Source organism: Cygnus olor, chromosome 14, assembly GCF_009769625.2.
Source record: "Cygnus olor isolate bCygOlo1 chromosome 14, bCygOlo1.pri.v2, whole genome shotgun sequence".
In the NCBI taxonomy this organism is placed as follows: domain Eukaryota; kingdom Metazoa; phylum Chordata; class Aves; order Anseriformes; family Anatidae; genus Cygnus; species Cygnus olor.
The window spans coordinates 8392866-8402163 of NC_049182.1; the positions used below are offsets into that span (position 1 = coordinate 8392866).

The window sequence follows — 9298 nt, forward strand, 5'->3', positions numbered from 1 at the left end:
TTTCATGGTTGTTTTACTTTACAAACTGTGACTTAGGATGTGATGTGACACCTGAAGGTGTTTTCCTTCATATTTAAGAATTCTGAAAAATCTTTTTACTGTAGTTGTGGTTTTACCTCCAGTCATGGCAAAGGCAGATGTACACAAGCAATATTTCTCAAACTTCTTACAAGAGAAGCAATTTGGAGTCAAAAAAAGATTTAAGACAATCTTCTTTTTCTGGGCTAGGAAGTCTTGTTTTTTTTTTGTTTTTTTTGTTTTTTTTTTGTTTTGGAGGGGGGGATTTTTTTTTTTTTTTTCCTCCAGACAAGTTACTATGCATGTGTTTGCTTCTCTGATCCTGGTCTGAACTTCTCAAGGGCTTACGTTGCACTAGAGGAATGAACGCTGAAAATATTAGTTATGGCATTCATAAACTTCACTCTTAAAAGCTGTGAAATGTTGCAGACCCATTTGTGAGTGAACGGAGAGTTTCCCAGTGAGTCCCAGACTTGTGGCACCCTTAAGGAGCAGTTGCAAGCAGAGCTGTGTGTTGCAGCTTGCAATGAAGCATAAAATCCTTTCAATTTTTCTTTGATGAATCTAATAGTTTAGGTTCCTAATATTTCACTGTTTCAGTGCCGAGAATGCGGGACAATGCTCAGCTGATAGCAAGATGTGACGGTTTTGGCTGAATTCTGCTGTCCCCCTCCATCCTTGAGGGGTTTTACTTTCCCATAGCTCCTTAACTTAACTAAGCTTTGTTTGTCCCCTGCGTGTCACCTCCATTCAGGCAAAGGGCATAAGCAGCTGGATGCAGATACACTTCAGCTTCATCAGCCAGAATCGTAGGCAAGCAGCAGGCAAAGTTCTCCAGCCCACGCATTGTCCTGTGGCCCTGAGGAAAGGGAGGATAAATAAATCACCTTCTTTTTATGTATAAATGCCATTCACACTGAAACAGCACTGCATTTTAATAAGCACGCTATATGGAGTGTCACTTTAATCCTAAGAGGAAAGCAGCTTTTATTGTTACTATTATTATTTTTTGAACATGCTACGTGTTCAGCTGCTGTCTTATTTTTGATGGGGGACCTTTTTGAGAAGAGCTGAGATCTCCTCAACTTCGATACCCTTGTCTGTGTTTGTGCTGAGGCTTTAAGGGGAGCCTGTGGGTGAGTGCAGGAAAGGTGTGATGGCTTCCAAAATGCCAGCCTCACATACATGGTGTAGTCATGCTGCTGGTTGCTCTGTGGGGTGAGTAAGCTGATGGCTTTGCCAGCATCTGCCTGGTGTTAATCTCAAGCATTAAGGCAGAGGGTTTCAAAGGCATCAAAACCAAGTTCATCTGACAGCGAATTGGTGTGTGCCATCTCCTTGAAAAACCCAGGCCCTGTTTGCTGGGGGAAAGGAAAGGCACTACTTTGCATCAGCATCATTTCCTTCACCTCTCCATGATGCACTGAAAAATAACCCTGTGCCCCCTGCAAGAACAAATCTCCCTGGATCTTGCAAAGAAGAACATCCCAGTTCATCCTGCAAGGGGGAACCACTCACATGATGATTGCTTGCAAGAGTAACGATTGCGGAGTCATCTTGTCCCTTTGACTGAAAGGTGTTTAAAGAATATCCTCTTAAATGTATCTTGAATGAGTAACAGCTGGGCAGATGAATCTATACTGCTGCTGAGTCTTGCAGGGGAGCACTTTATGTATCTGAGTCTCTGGAAGGATGAAGTCAGGGAGCTTCCCTTGGAGCAGAGCTTGTGCTCTGCCACACCGGATGGCACTGCAGCTGCAGCAGCCCCATCTAGTCCTGCTGCCTCACCCGGCTGGCAGCAGCGTGACACCCTGCAGCTCGGTTTGCTGCGGCATGGCACAGCCTAGCCCGGCAGGATACATTATTGATGCTGAGGAAATGCAAGCGCTACAAGGGCTTTGTTCAGAGATGCTGAGCCAACTAACAGTACAGAAGTAGCTAAAAGCAGGGAGTGCCCATAAATTCACAAATGCTCTCATTTAGCCATTGGTTTAGATGCCTGGCCCTTTATTCCTGTTGCCCAAACCTCCAGTTGTGTTTTTCTTCTATCTGAGATGAGGACTGAGAGTGTTACAGGGGATCCTGTGAGGAAAGCAGGACCTCAAAGCCATCTGCAGAGAACTGCCTGCAATGCCAGCCTTGGAGACTAAATAGGGGTGAGGAAAGAGGAGTGTGTGTGTGTGTGTGTGTGTGTGTGTACACATGAATGTGTTTCTAGCCACCAGGGAGGAAAAGGATCAAAATCTATAGCTAAATAAATCTGTAAGATTTCCAGGTATATTTTAAGTTAGTGAGGGCATCAAAGCCCAGATAGCATCCCCGAAGAACTGGCAGAAGTGTCCAGGTGTGCCGTCTGGTTCCCAGGATGCGTCCCCATCTCTCCACGTACCTGTTGGTGCACGGTGTTGGGGAGCTGCTGTCTGCTGCAAGGCACACGCTGCTCGCTGCTGAGATTATGAAAGTCATAAAAACGTCAGCTTCTGTATTTCAGTTCTGTAAACTACCCGTGCACAACACTCTCTTCTGATCCTTTACAACCAGCGAGGGTTGCCTCTGGCTTTTGGCTTGAATAACAACAAGGACATCTCCCACCTGCCTGGCAGGTTTCTGGTGGGGCTGCCCTCACCCAGAGGGGCTGGGGAGGCACCGGTGCTTTGCTCCTAAACACGAAGGTGTGGTCCCCTGCACTGCTGCCACCACGTGTAGCTGTGCGTGACGGGGAGCACCGAGCCTATCAACCCCTTAAAGTGCACGCTTATGTTTAAAGTCATTCTGTATTTAGAAAAAAAAAACACAAACAAACAAAAAACAACAACAACAAAAACAGAAGGGGTTGAAGTTTAGGCAGATGCTTGTTGGCTTCCTGGGCTGGACATAGCTGTCATGTGGACTGTGAGTATGCTGCTGCTCTATCTGTCATGCATATTTGCATCAAATAGGTCTGACAGCAAGTCTCTTGATCCCCCAAAGCACTGGTAAAGGGGAGTTGAAGAAGTCAGGAGCATGCACAACTGCTGTGCAGGAGATCAGGTCTTTGGAGCCTGATTCAGGTTTAGACTCCTTATGAGCCTCTCCGTTGATTTCTGGGCTTTGTATTGGTCCCCTATCTGTGATTAAAACTTTTTTTTTTAATGGAATTTGGCATGAAAACCAGGTGTGAGTGTAATGTTCCTGGCACAGAGCCAGTGCAGTCCCTGTTCTCCAAAGGTTGGTGGCCTTGGGTTTTGCGTTACTTTGCCTATTGTTAGAGCAGTGTCCTTCTGTTACGGTCAGTTTTTGCTATTTGCAAAAGTGACTGGCTTTGCTGCACACATGGAAGTTTTAATAATTATTCCCAAGCAGCTCTGAGAGTTTTTTAACATGGAAACAAGTTCTACATTACTCGTTAAATTGGTCAAATTTCAATAAAGTCAGGAAAACATCTTGAAAACAGCATGAATATAATTTACAAAGAAAACAATCCAAGCGTTACTGCCAAAGAGTTTTCCAACAGGAAGGAAGAAAGAATTTCTCTTTCCCCCCACATAGAATGACTGTACTGTACATTAAATTAGTGGTTTTTGGAGTGAAGGAAACCACCACAGGATCCACAATGTGAATAAGAGCGAAGCTGGTACCCGATGTGAAGATAGGTCTTGCTTCTTTATCTCCCAGGCAGGTTGTACAAATCCTGGCTGCCAATATTCATGTTCCTGTAAGTAGCTCTGCTGAGCCTCTTTATCCTAGACGAGCTCTCGCTTGCCGTGTTTTTAAATCTAGCATTAAAACTCCACACGGGGGCTGAAGCTTGGCAGAGGGGGTCTGGGTTGTCAGCAAACGTGGAAGTGATGAGATGACCTCTTTCCCCTAATAAAAAGTTTTCCTCAGAAGTGAGGAAAGGAGGACTTTGTGTATGTCTGACACTTCTCTGTACATTGCTGTCCATCTGACTGTGGTGTGGTAAATGGGGACATCACAGCCCACAACCCAGCAGCTCTGCAGCCCACAACCAAAGCAGTAGCTGGGGTTACCCAGCAGGCAGGCAGGCTTTGGTTCAGCGCAGAGGTCTGCCCACAGTCAGCCCCCAAGGGCACGGTCTCCTGCTTGGTGATCAAAATAAAATGCTTGTCTCAGAGGAAGAGGATGGGACGCAGGACTGAAGTTAAGGATGGGCTGGATGAATTTGCTGATTCAGAGCCTGCATGAGCCAAGTACAAAGCTATGGGCTGGTCTGCCCACTGCAAACCAATCTGGGTTCCTCAGGACCAGCACCATGCAGCGAGGCCATACCTGAGCCACTCAACAGTAGCCTTGTCTAAAGGGTTTCATTACAGATGAAAAACTTGCTGGTTTTTCTACTTGGAGTTCCTCATAAAAAGATGGGGAGCATAGCAGAGCATTAACAGCAAATCTCATGCATATTCCTTAATGAAGTAGGTTTCAATGTGTACAGAGACAATGTTATTTGCATGTACATGCCTGTATGAAGGAATAGTTATGGGTAGGTTTTGACTGGAGACGTTATTTTTATAATTGCTTGTACTATCAACTCTACTACCTGAAAGGGAAACATAAAGCAGACCCAAACTTCCCTGATGATAGAGCTGGATGTAAAACTACAACCGTGTCTGGTGACCACATTTTTGCAATTTTGAGATTTTTCTGCGCTGACATGAAGAGAAATCTTTCCAAGTTGTTTGCAATATAAAACTCAGATCTCAAGATCAGGGTCTGGACTGACTGCATGTTCTCCCCTTAAGTTTGACCAGAGTCACATCCTGAACTTCAGTATATTTTCTCTTGTAACCTCAGGCAAAATCAAGATAATTTTTGCAAAGCATTTTAGTTTTGGGAACAGAACTCTGTTTGCCTTTTTTTTTTCCCTAAAGCCACAAATTATAAAAACAAAACAACAACAACAAAAACCACCCATGCTTTCAGTAGAAACGGCTCCAATGCATTTTCTGTGTCAGTTTGTATATAATCTTCCCCTGGGGTTCCTTTGCAACTGATATGAACGCAGAGGGTGTGGGGGAGATCCGCTGCTCAGAGCCCACAAACACATTTCTGGAAGTGCTGTGTTTTGAGATGAGGCTGCTGCATTGCTTAGTTTGACACTTTCAGAAATGTTGTGAGCTTTAATTAACTAAAGCACTTTATCATCATTAGAGAAATGGAGTCCTAAGAGGTTATTGGTAGATTTTTTTAAGGGCCACATCTGTATAGGAAAAATTAAAATCTCAAGCTATGTTTCTTGCCAATAACATTGGAGGGAGAAACATGGAAAGGGCACAGATACTAATTAAATTATTGCTTTTTTTTTTTCATTCACTGTTAGTTTAACAGCTGTGCTTCATCTCTGAGGCATATTTGTCTTTATCTTTGGCCACTTTGTCAGAGCTGGCAAAAGGAATCTTAGGTGGGGTTGTTCTCTGAGCAAATTAAACAATGACCAAAACTTTGCTCATTTCTTCCATCATTATTTCAGATTTCCATGTCTTCATTTTGACTTAGCAATATAGAGGCAGTATATCTCTGCCGTCAATACGGAGCAAGGGGTGGGGACAACTCAAGGGCGGTAGGTCCTACGAGGGTCTGCGTTTTTCATGAGAGTATTCAGAAGGGACTGCTCCGTGCACCACACCACCCACCTATGCACAAAGACAAAATACTGTTTTTACACCATTTAAGTGCACAGCAAGTGCCCAGGTCTGTAGTTTGTGCTCAGGCAGAGTAATGCCTTGGTGAGTTGGATTTTATCTGAGCTAGGTGACTATTAGGGGTTGTAAGTACTATTTAATGTGAATATAAGCTACTTGAGACCTATAGTTTCAGTATTTTCTTTTTCTTCATTTTAATGCAAAATGGCCTTCAGATGATTTAATTTGTCAATAGGCTGCATGAATACCCAGGCCACCTCCATCTGCTGCTGTGACAGAACACAATTAACATGAAAATCCCAGGTACTTGCCTTCACTAATTTTTCAAATCTCTTCTTGGCTAGTTTGGAAAATTTGCATAAGAAATCTGACTTTGAACCTTAGGCTTATGTTCAGGCTTTATTTTTTGGTTGTGTTGGTCTCAGTGGAGGATGCAGGTGAGTGGTTGGAGCAGAGCAAGAAAAAGCACAGAAATGTCACGAGATGAATCGGAGCAGAATTCAAGGAAGCAAAATGGTCAGGTAGAGGGAGTGGTGGGAGGAGAAGAGGGTGAGGGCTGGAGTGTGGAAACCTGAATGTTTTGTCTCTTGGGCACAAAGTCATAAGTCTGTTGTATGCTGGGGACCTCGTGGTGATGGCATGGTTGTTTATCGCTGTGGGTGACAGATTTCAGGGATATCCCACGAAGACCTTTCCATCTGACATTCAATTGAGCAGAAAAGAGAGCCAGGTTTGTGTTATCTAAATAGAAGGAGGTCCGTGAGCCCTGATGTTAGCAGGCCTGTGTGCAATGGGTCAGGTTTGGATGAAGTGTGTGCTCTGCACTCGCAACATTGGTTTGTGGCTGCTGAGGTCTTGGGCTGAGCGAGCTTGATCACAGGGTGACAGCCGCAGCCTGGGTTTCCCTTCCTTTCCCTTTACTTTGCAGAAACTTCAAAAATAAATAAGCAAAACCTCCTGGAACAGACAGATGAAACCACCTGCAAACTGCTCCAATTTTTTTTTAACACTGAAATCTGAAAACATCCCTGGGTGTGCTGGTCAAGGCTTGCTGGGCTTAATGATCCTGATAGTTACGTTGGGGTGTATAGATGGAGACATTCTAAGAGGCTGGGGCAGCACGCACTCTGATGCAGTCTTCCCCCGGCTGAACTTGATGTAAATCCAAAGGTAGCAGGAGCCATCCCACTTGGCTGCTGACAAGCACCTTCCCAGGAGCTATTTCCAGTTGTGCCAACCTGCAGCTCTGGGAGTATGTCCATGAGGATGGCAACTGGTCTGGTGGCATGAGACATGCCCATCTCCAATTGAAAATACAGCCAGTATCTTCACATGACAAAACCATGCTGAAGTAACCTACTCACCCCCTGACACTCTCCAGTGTCCCCTATCACTCTCAGCAGTGGCGTGCTGAAACGCCGGGTGGATGTTATGCTGATCTTTTGGCAACCCCCAATGGAAGAAATAGAACACCAACCTAAAACACAAAGAAAAGGCTCGAGGAATCTATCATTATTAATCCTGCTGTCAGTTTTAATTTTGGGGACATTACCTCACTCAACGCTCATTGGAAAGAGCTGCCAAAAATGATGATGTCATCATCAGCAGGCACATCTGACCCTGGCTGCTGATTGCCAGTGTTGAGTGCAAGTTAATAAATCCCCTGGTACCTGGATACACACTGGGGTTTTATTACAATGCAGGCATTCCATGATACCCTGGTAATTAAAGAGTCTGAGGAGGAAAGAAACCAAGCCACTACTTTCTTCTATTTAGAAAAGCTGTGAATATAATTGTCTTGTAGATCTGCTTCCTTCAACTGTCCTGTAAACCTGTGTTTTGATTGAACTGAATGGCCCGGTGGAAAAGCTGGATGTAGGCAGGAATGGGAGATAAAATCAGAAGTGGTCAATTTGAGCTGGGACCAAAGTGATTCCTAAATTTGCAGGTCAGGTTGGTGGCTGCTGTTGTTCTGAAACCCTGCTCCATGAGGAGAGGTTGAGTGACTTTTGTCATCTGGCTGGTGAAGGCTCATGTGAAAACACCCACTCCTTGTCGGCCTGAAGCCCCCCTCACCCCCTGGCACTACAGATGGCTATACATGGTGTGGTACAAGGAGAGCTGGGCCATTCCCTTGGCCTCCTCTCCCACCCATCCTGCCTGCCCTTAGTGGTGCTGCCTCAGGCTCTGTGTCTTCACCCTGCAGGTTGCAGAGTCTGGCTCAAGGTGCTGGACAGGTCCAACTGATGCTGTTCCTGTGGGCTGGGCAGAAACAAGAGCTTGCCTTCAGTTAATGAGTGTGTTGAGCCTTTGTTCCCCCAGGATCATAGGCAAGATGGTCCCAAACATGGTCTGGGGTGGCCTCATTGTGTGCCCTTGGGGACTTCCAGTGTAGGTGGTGAGGATGAGCTGTGAACCAAGCCTGACAGGCAGGGCACTACACTTCCAAGAGCTAGAAACGTTCCTTTTCCTATGGAAAACTGAAGTTTGGGCATCTCCCTGTGGGCTCAGGGCTAGGGGTCCCACAACAGTCATGCCTGTACTGCCTTCCTGTCCTTAGACTGGCGTGCAATAAGAGAAATAAATATTTCTTATAAGTAGTGGATCTGCATTTTTACTCTTAGTCCATCCCCAGACGTAGCCACAAGATGAGACAAAGTATTCATCGGGTTGCCACATTCCCATGGCAGTAGCAGCATAACTACTCCCAAATTTATAGAGCTCATTGAATAAAAGAGCAATTGAAAGAGAAGTCATGTTGATGAAGCAAAGCTTTGAAAGAAGGAGCAGAGCTGGGGACTTTCACACTGGAGAAAGCTTTCAAGTTGTGCTCATTTGGAGCTGACATCTGTTTACCTTTAAAGGTCTATAAATAATATTACCTCTTCTCTTTGCTGACTACTAGTGATGATACTTTGCTTCTGTTTACAGACCCTTTCCTCCTCTGTCTTGATACTGGAGTTTTCTGGCTGAGCGATTTGACATCATCATCATTGCAGATGTTTCCCCTATCTCTATAGCAACGCACGATGATGCCACAAACAGAGGATTATGCAATCTGTGTAGGCTCAGATGGAAGGAGAGGCAGGGCTGGGAGCTCTGATTTATACACAAATGTCTCTAATAGCAGCAAGGGGAATACAGAAACTTCTTGGCCAAGGAAATGGTTTTTCGTATAAACATTCTCATCTTCCAAGTTTCTCTCCAGTGGGAAAGTCCCTCCTTAAAGACCACTTATATGTATATACGTGTTGTATACACACATTCACACACAGATATGTATATTTGTGTGTGAAGGAACATAGTGATTATGCAAATGGAATATTGTTCCCAGCATCGTGCAGGCAGGGATATTGCCAGACCCCTATACACAACCTCTATCTAACATACCCAAGTTCAACTGTGCTTTGTTCACCCCAAGCACAAAGGTGCTGTGGGACTGCCCAGACCTCACGCTCTCTTCAGCAGAGGGCTGGCCTGGAAGATGCTGCTGAATGTCTTTTTTAAAATACGATTGGGAACTTTTGGGTCCTTGGCTAGATGGGATCAGCATCCTTCTTGTTCAGACCCACTCTATCTTTTCTCTAGCAACTTTGCCCTGTAGTTAAGGCAGAGGAGGAGAAGCATAAGGGCAGTTTTAA

The 9298-nt window shown here is 44.9% G+C and overlaps 1 long non-coding RNA gene across 1 annotated transcript; it reads right to left on the reverse strand.

Annotated features, from left to right (window-relative positions):
- Positions 1-288: 288 nt before the first annotated feature.
- Positions 289-8624, reverse strand: LOC121078052. The gene is made up of 4 exons (XR_005824439.1): positions 8540-8624; positions 7022-7134; positions 2408-2465; positions 289-877 (listed from the first exon to the last, which is right to left on the reverse strand). It is a non-coding gene; the product is annotated as an uncharacterized LOC121078052 (long non-coding RNA).
- Between the last annotated feature and the right edge of the window lie 674 nt (positions 8625-9298).